The sequence below is a fragment of the Taeniopygia guttata genome, chromosome 16 (genome assembly GCF_048771995.1).
Source record: "Taeniopygia guttata chromosome 16, bTaeGut7.mat, whole genome shotgun sequence".
Classification (NCBI taxonomy): domain Eukaryota; kingdom Metazoa; phylum Chordata; class Aves; order Passeriformes; family Estrildidae; genus Taeniopygia; species Taeniopygia guttata.
This window is the reverse complement of record NC_133041.1, coordinates 2,619,557-2,628,451: the sequence shown is the minus strand read 5'-3', so window position 1 is coordinate 2,628,451 and position 8,895 is coordinate 2,619,557. Positions and strand designations below refer to the sequence as shown.

At 54.8% G+C, this 8,895-nt stretch overlaps 1 long non-coding RNA gene across 1 annotated transcript; it reads left to right on the top strand.

Moving 5' to 3' along the window:
* The first annotated feature begins 7,590 nt into the window (after positions 1 to 7,590).
* LOC121468893 (uncharacterized) lies at positions 7,591 to 8,417 on the top strand. Its single transcript, XR_005978673.2, has 3 exons — positions 7,591 to 7,756; positions 8,013 to 8,162; positions 8,351 to 8,417. It is a non-coding gene; the product is annotated as an uncharacterized lncRNA (long non-coding RNA).
* The last annotated feature ends 478 nt before the right edge of the window (positions 8,418 to 8,895 follow it).

The window sequence follows — 8,895 nt, the reverse complement described above, 5'->3', positions numbered from 1 at the left end:
GCAGCAGATGTGGCTTGGGAGGCCAAGTAATTCCTGGGAGGCTCAAAGCCTGGCCACAGGCTGCTTACTTGCTTTGGATTGGAAAACCCCTCCTCTACCAGCATATCAGCCAGGGCAGCACAGGTCTGGGTTTTGAAGATGTGCGAATATGCTCTGGGCCCTGTGCCCATGGTGGTCTCTTCCTCCCGGATCCTCTTCATGAATTTGCAAACCAGCTGTAGGAGAAGGGCAGGAAGCCAGGGATATTCCATGGAATTCTCCAAGCATGGTGCTTGGCTGAGCAGTGCCAGCAGGCCCAGCCCAGGTGGGGATGGCTGCAGGTACCTGCGCTGTTCTGCGGAAGCGGCCACGGGTGCGTTTCTGCTCTTGTGTGCGCTCCACGGCTGCACCTGGCAAAGAGCGAGCGCAGCCCGAGCTGAGGGGCTGCGGGAGAGGCCGGAGAACACAGCCCAGCCCTGCGCTGCCCAGGCAGGGACAGCCCTGCGACGCCCCAGGGCATGGAGCACGGCTGTGGGGTGTCTGCCCGGCCCCTATTCCATCCTGTCCATGGGCATGTCCCCAGGGGCTGGGATGGGATGGGATGGGATGGGATGGGCTGGGATGGGATGGGATGGGATGGGATGGGATGGGATGGGATGGGATGGGGCGAGGCCAAGCTGGCTGCAGCTACTAACCCTGCAGCCCAGCAGCCCAGCTCTGCCACTCACCCTCCTGCAGCTGCTTGAATGGCACCCCTTCTTCAGTCTCGTGTGCAGGGGCAACTCCAGGGCCTTCTTCCTCTTCCTCCACCCAGGCCAGCTTGGGCACTCTTGGGGGTCTCTGCTCCATGTCAGTGGCTGGATTTGTGGTCTGGCCTTGAGGTCAGCTGCAGTAATAACACCTCGAAAAGCTCCAGGTCAGACACGAAGGAGTGCGCTGTGTGGGGGCTCCTCACAGCACTGCTCTGTCTCGTCCTGTCCTGTCAAGTGCTTGGAGCACTGTGGCATGGCCTTGTCACCGCCAGCTCCTATGTCACCACGTGTCACAAAGGGTCCTTTGGCACGCTGTTCCATGCCATGGTGACCATGCTGCACGTGTCACAAAGGGCCCCTGCACACACTGCCCCCTGCGCTATGGCCGCCTCCAGCCCACCCAAGATGGCCAGGTTAGAAGGAATCCCTCACCCCAAGTGTCCAAGACAGGCTGACAGAGTCTTTAGGAACGGCTCAAACCATCAGCAAACGCTGCCCTGCTCTGCGGGCTCAGGGCAGCAGGAGCCCCCGCAGCTGGGAAGTGCACAGGGCCTTCCACAGAAGCTGGCACTGCCTCCTTGAGACATGTCCCAGCTGGTGGCCATCCTAAACCCGCAGGTGTGGCACGCACAAGGAATGTGTGGGTCAGGGCACGAATGCTGCTCTGAGCCCTGGGGCCCGGGGAGAGCTGACACCAGCAGGTGAGGCAGAGTCCCTGCCCAAGCAGACCTGCCACCCCCCGAGCCCTGGCAGCGCTGGTGCCCTGTCTTCTGCCCCAGAGACCTGTGCCCCTGGGGGGCTTCTGTGCCAGAGGGAGCCAAACCCACGTGCACTGGGGGGCTGTGCTCCTGCCTGCAGGGGCTGTTGGCAGGAGCACCTGGAGCAACTGCTGGCAACACTTGGTCTCTGTCAGAAGCTCTTACTCCATGCTGAAATTATTTTCTCATTGAAGTTATTGCCTTCAGCACAAAAACACCTTAGCAGCGAAGGCACAGAAGAATCAGGCAAGTAAGAATCCTCAGTTCAGGAAAGCTTTACTTCCCATTGCTCAACTCAAGTAGTTCCAAAACACTGCAAACTTCCCAAATTAATTGGGATAGCTTGAGGAAAAGAAGATTTGGAATTTTGCTTCCCATCTCAAAGCAGCAACTCATTTGCCTTAACCTCATCCATTGAGGGTCACTTTACAGAACATAACACTACACAAAACAAGGGCAAAACCAAGGGCCTTTCTTTGGTTTGCAAATGGTTTTCTATGAAGGGATGATAATACCCTAATTATCTTAAGGAATAAAAGCTCTCAAGAAATGAAAGTCCACTCAGTTTTACAAAAGTAGCCAAACAAATGAATAGAAGGAAAAAAGGCTAATCCTCCCCCTGGTGGAGATATCGAATTGTCCAGTAAAGTACAGCTCTCCCCTCTTGTTCCTTGCAGGAGAATCAGGACCATGAAGAGGAAAAATCACAAATATTCTTTCTGCCCTCCGTAACCAAAGCTGTGCCAAACCAGAGATGCTGCCTTCAAACTGACTCAAATTCCAACCTAAACCTCTCACCTTCCAGACAACTCCTTCCCCAACACCCCACCAACACCAACACCCCCAGTCTCCGGCACAGAAGCCCTCAACACCCCGTCAGGGGCCCCAGCTGCCCCCGTCCCTCTGCAGGGCTTTCCCACCCTCCAGCAGATGCCCGGGTTCCCTGCACGTGCCATGGGATGGCACTCAGGAGGATCTGCTCCGAGGCCTTCCCCTGGAGCCAGCTCAGGCTGCCAGGCCTACGGGTCCTGGATCATCCTTCCCACCGAGCCTTCCTGTGCACGGCTGTTCCATCTGCACCTTTGGGCTCAGCTCGGACTTCTCCACCTAACCAGGAGTGTTGCAGCGCGTGTGTGCGGGGCGTGCTGGACGGCTGTGGCACAGGCGTGACTGTCCCCCTGCGAGCTCTGCAATTCCCAGTTATCGGCAGGTCTGGCGCAGGGACAGACAGCGATGACACGGGTCTGGGTGTAGAACAAGATGGATTTATTCCTGGGCTCCCCAGCAAGACTGGGGGGTGGGGGTGAACAGAAGTTTTTATACAGCAACTCAGGAGGCGGGTGTAGGAAAGTGAACCAGTGAGGATATGGTAAGGGAGGAATATAAGGTGGGGCAAAGAGCTTATGAGCCTATCAGGGAAAACAGGGGAGGGGAATAATACAAAGTAAGGAGTGGGGTATCGAGGGCAGCAAGACTGACACTGAACTGTTGCCTTTATAAAAGACAACGGGCGACCCGGTTCCGAGGAGCAGCACGGCTGTCCGGCCTGTCTGGACCACTCGGGCTAACGACAAAAGACACTGGCACCAATGTGGTGGACGGTCGAAAAGCCTTTATTATCTTATCTCGTGGGTTTAAATAGTCTTGGGGGTCTTTGCTACATCAGAGGGGGGTTGTGGGGTCTCTAGGGTTAGTCGGGTATGAAAAACTACTGGGTTAGGTGTGGTCACATGCTTTGGGGTTAGTAGATAATGTGAAGCAGGGAGAGGGGGGAAGGGTCTCTCTTTCCGTCACATCCCGGGATCTTCCGTTCGCCTGTCCCTTCTACTACATCTCCCCTCCCCTTATCATATACAAAATGAGGTAGTCGTAGATATAGGCACTGGAGTGAGGTACAAACTTGTGACTTGTTAAGGAAAGGGTGGTTTGGTAAACCTGAGTAATTTTTTCAAGGCAAGTCTTGAAGGCTTTTGCGACTGACTGTGTTCGCAGTTTTTGGTTTATAGCATTTGTTGGTGGCCTATGAACAAAATGTTTGCCCTTTCTAGACGGGCCTGAACAAACGAGACTAGTTTGTTCAGCAGGCATGGTCCTATGGTAACAGCTAAAAGCAGTATTGCCAGTGGGCCTACCAAGGTGGAAATTAAAGTGGTGAGCCAAGGTGATTGATTGAACCAGGATTCAAACCAGCTCTGTTGGGTTTCCCTGTCTCTCTTTCTCTGAGACAGTCTATCTCGGAGTTCTGCCATGGAGTCTTTAACAACTCCCGTATAATCTGCATAAAAGCAGCACTCCTCTTTCAGGGCTGCACACAGTCCTCCTTGCTGCATGAACAAGAGGTACAGTCCTCGCCTATTTTGTAAAACTACTTCTGAAAGCGAAGAGACTGATTTCTCTAGATAGGAGATGGATTTCTCGATCCTCTGCAGGTCTTCATCGATGGTCATTTGCAGCTGAGAGAGTCCGTGCTGTTGGGTTGCGATGGCTGAGACACCCGTGGCTGTGCCAGCTGCTCCCAGGCCGAGCAGCATTGCGATAGTTATACCTGTGATAATTTCTCTTTTGTGGAGTCTGTCAGGTTCCTCGAGAAGGTGGTATATCTCTTCGTCTGAGTGTTACAGGACCCTGGGGACAATCAGAACTTGGACACAGAAATCGATAGAGTCATTAAATTTGGCAAGGAACACACAAGGACTCACTCCGGATCTTTGGAAAACCCACATCCCAGATGCAGATGGGATCACCCACTTGTTAGTTTTTCTGTTGGGCTTGACAACTTTAGTGCAGAAGTTGCCTTTCCGCTTTGCTAAAGTTGCATTCCCAAAACATCTGCCCTGTCCTGTGATTTGACTCAGGGTGATTCCTCTGCGGGGAGTGTCCCATCTGCACTGGTGGGGGGCACTGGCTGTGGAGTAACTGAAGGGGGTGTCTAAAGCAATGCCTTCATAGAAAGGGGGTTTAACATCATAGCAAAGCCAACAGGAGTTAGTCAGGTTTGTTTTGGTTTCGTTTAGGGTTAGAAAGGTAGCTTCTAGCATACGAAAGATTGGGTTTGGATCTGACTCAGCCGTGCGGCCTATCCAGAGAGCATCCGCAAAGCTGGTCAGGGTGTCAGTGACTTTTGGGGGCAAGGTTTTGGGGTGGGTTGTGTTTTTCCCTTTTAGCACATTCTTGATAACTTTATTGGGTCCTACTGGTCGAGGTGCTGGTTGTTGGAGCCTGATAATTCGTACATTCACCCACCTTCTCAGTCCTCTGAGGACCACTGTCCACGTTCTACCCGTGGCCCAACTAGGGTGATCTGGCTGTAGAACGGTCATGTTATAACTTATGCATCCCTGATATCTAGGCTGTGCATTGTGGTCTCCACAGCCAAAGGGTGCCCAGGTGAACTGTAAGAATTTGTCGGGCTCCTGTGGTTGCCACCCGTCTCCCCATGGTCTGGCATCTGTAACAATGGTTTCGCAGCCCCAGTATCCGCAATGTCCCCACCCCAGGTAGTCGCAGTACCTTTTCCCCGGGTTGGACTCTGGGCACCAGTAGGATATGTACATGAGTACGATACGTCGGTTTATGGGCCGTAGTTTTGGTTGTCCTGGAAACAGATCGGCTATGTGGAATACGAAGGATGGGGTGTTCGCTGTGGTGACCTCTTTGAACACCTTGTCACTTGAAAGATGTTGCATGACCCACCTAAATGGCTGATGAGGGTAGTGGCCTGGGTCGGCTTGCCCCCCGGCCACAAGCCTCAACAGCAAAATCACACAAAGACACTGTGCATGTCTGGATCTCACTGGTGTGGGACTCTCGGGTTTTGTCTGGCGGCTTGGTCTGTGTAGTGGTTGCCTCGCGCCAGATGCTTGGGCTAATAGCTTTGTACAATTATCCTCCCATTCCTGTCTAAACACAATCATTCCTGCACCATCAAGTATCATGCGACCTATTCACTCGATATCAAAGGGAAGCAGGTCGTCATTACTAAAAAGACCATCGATTAAAGTGGAACCATGGCCGAATTGATTCCTTTTTCTGCAATGGCTTTGACAATTGACTGTACATCTTTTGGGTTTACCGGGGTATATACCCTTTGTTGGTTCCCTTCCGGGCCAGTGAGCCTCACTGGGAAGGCTTGTATGGCAGCCGCTGGGGACCATTCAGCACAGGCTATTTTTATTTCTCCCCAGTTGGTAAACTGGACTGGTTCGTATTGTGGTTGCTTTTCGGTGCGGCTTAAAGCTTTACTCGGTTTTGTCTTAAATTGCGTTGGCTCCGTTTCCTCCATCTCAGAGTCCCAGCCGGCTTCCGTCAGCTCTTCCGAGCTGGCGGAGCTGCTGCTGGACTCCGACTCGGAAGTCGGATGCCAGCGCATTTCCGGGGCTTGCTGCCTTTTTGTCCGGCTCCGAGCTCACTCCTCCCTTCGGAGGCGGCACTGCTCTCGCCCCCCAGGCTTGCCCTGCCTTCTGCAGATGGAGGTCTCTCCCTTAAATGGTAGCAGCGTCAGGCACGTCTTCTGATTGGCTCTGTGCCCTCTGCCGCTCTCCTCCTCTTTCTCCCATGCACACGCATTTCTAAAACCGCGCGCCTCCAGGCTTTTCGCGCCGAGACCGCCTGCGCCCCGCCCCTCTCCTTGGCTGCCAGCGCCATTTTCAACGGAGTAGGGTGGCGGCGTGGTTAGGATCTCTTCCCAAGCCACGGTTTCTGCGTCTCTGGCTTCCCTCGCCAGCCCCTGCCAAAAGCTGCTGCACCTCCATCAACGGGTCACTGACCGGTGGCGGTGAGACGGACGGGGAAGCCGCAGATTTCTGGGAGGTTTCCGCGGCAGGGATTGGTCTCTGGCCCGGGGAGAGGGGTGACGCGACGGGCCCCCCCAGATCCCTGCTCCCGGGCTGATCGCCCTCAGGGGCAGTTTGCGATCCCGCTCCTACCCCTAGCTTGGGTGTAACCAATAAACACGTACGTGCCACGCTTCATGTCTCCTGCTCTTCTATTGCTCTGTGCAGGGCTTTCTCTACTTTGCCCCTCGCCTTAAGGCTTTTGCCACTGCCTGAGGATTTTGTGTCCTCGGCCAGCGTGGCTGTGCATTTTTCCCATATTTCCGGATGCAGAACATCCACGGGGCGTTCAATTGCCCCAGGCTCAAGCAGCCTTGCTATAGCAAGATAAAAGTCTTTGAGCTTACACTCGATACCCCATTGCTTCTGAATCTCACTTACGACCCTGGCGATGGCGTCCATGACGATCGCGGGTCCTGGGACGTCTCCCTTGCCTAGATACGGTTTGACCGCTCCAGCCGCTGCCCTTGTCCAGGCGACTCCTGCTACCCGAGCGAATTTTTCCCGGGTTTCAGCACCAGATATGTTACCTTCAGGGGAGGCAACGGTGACCTGGTTTCAAGAAGCAGCACGGCAGCCCGGCCAAGTCCGGGCTACTCGGGCTAATGACACACGCTGACACCAGTGTGGTGGATGGTCGAAAGCGTTTATTATCTTATCTCATGGGTTTAAATAGTCTTGGGGGACTTTGCTACGTATGGGGGGGTTGGTAGGGTCTCTAGGGTTAGTCAGGAGTAGAAAACTACTGGGTTAGGTGTGGTTACATGTTCTGGGGGTGGTAGATAACGTGTTGCAGGGTGAAGGGGGAAAGGTCTTTCTTTCCGTCACATCCCGGGATCTTCCGTTCGCCTGTCCCTATCTACCACATCGGGCCAGGACCAGTGCACCAGCCAGTTTGGTGTGCAGGTGAGAGGAAGGGCTTGGGCTGCTCCAATAATCTTGTTTGCCTTGGCTTCATAATATGTTTGGGGCACTGCAGGCAGGGAGGATAAGGACATGTTTTTTTCCCCCAGCCCTGAGTGAGTTTTTGCTTTACATGTCATGGTCAGGACTTTCTGGGGTTTCTGCTGCCCTCTTCCATCACCAGTGGCTTCTTGTCCAGCCCTGAGTTTGTAGACAAGTCCCAGGTGCTGGCGAGAGTGCAGCAGTCGCCCCGTGTGCCACTGGGGCGGCCCCTGCACGCCCAGGGATGCTGGGGCCAGGCTCTGGAAGCAGCAGCAGCATCCCCCTGATGAACTCCATCTGTATTCCACAGGAACAGTTTCATACAGCCCCCCGGAATGGACCCACTTGGGCTGGTACTACGGAGAGGCAGCAACGATCTGGTCCCTGGGCATCCTGCTGCACCAGATGGTCTGCGGGCAGCACCCTTTCAGGAGGGGCCGGAAGATCAGCTGGGACCATCAGCTCTCGCTGCCACAGCGGCTCTCTCCAGGTGGATCCTCATCTCTGGCCACGGGGGAGTACCAGTGCTGGGAGACAGCAGCAGCTCGTGAGCATCTCGCTCTGGCAGCTGCTGAGGAGGTGGCACATGTCCTGCTCTCCTGCTCTCCTCCACAACAGAGAATTGATGGGAAAGTTTAGGCAAGGCCAGGAGCACAAAAGCAGCATGGCCTGGGCATGGGAAGAGTGGGGCAAAGCGGACAGGAGCTTTCTCTAGCTGACCGCTGGTTTCTGGTTTCTCTGCCCAGAGTGCCAAGATCTTATCAGGTGGTGTTTATCCATGCACTTCTTGGACAGACCTTCCTTAGAAGACCTGTTCTGTGAACCTTGGATACAGGATATTCACCTGCCATAGAAAAAGGGAGAGAGCCACATGCACACTTTGCTGCAGGGCCCTGGTGAGTTACAGCTCCACACATGCCCTGGCAATCAGAAGCAAGGAAACCCAGACTTTTTTCCCTGCCTGTGTCAATGCACTGGGGTCTTTGGGTGGGAACACACAGCTCTTATGCTGGAGCTGAGCTGCTCTGCCCAGCACTGGTGGCTGCCATCAGAGCTGGTTTTGCGTGTCCTGGTTCCCTGACAGCTGGGGCCCTGGGCAGAACCCTGACAGCCTGGTCTGACCCCCAGGGAAGGAGAAGGAGCCCCTGGAGAAGCTGTACCAGGTGGGGCTGCTGCTGCTGCTGGAGACAGTGAGGATGACATCAAGGATGACAAACTCTTCCTCAAGTTGGCCACTGGCAGCTGAAGATGATGGACTTCTGGCACCGTCTTCAAAGCCAGGCTCCACAACGAATTTGCAGATGAGTCCACAGCCGGGGAAATGCTCCCAGATTTGGGCATTGCTCAGACTGGCTGGGAACAAAAGGTTCCCCCTGTGCTGGGGCAGATGCAACTTCAGTCGGTGCCCAGCTGCTTTTTGGCAGGGCTGGGGGCACGGGTTGGGGTGGATACAAAATGGGAGTGGGCTCCTGGCCCTGCCAACAGCCCCCAGCACCCAGCATGGCCTGGGCTGGGGCTGGGGCTGGGGCAGCCAGCCTGACACAAACAAACCTCCATGGTGGGAGCAGAGGTGGGATTCCAGAACCTGTGCAGGGGCTGCTTTGCTTTGCAGGCAAGGAAGGGCTTGGG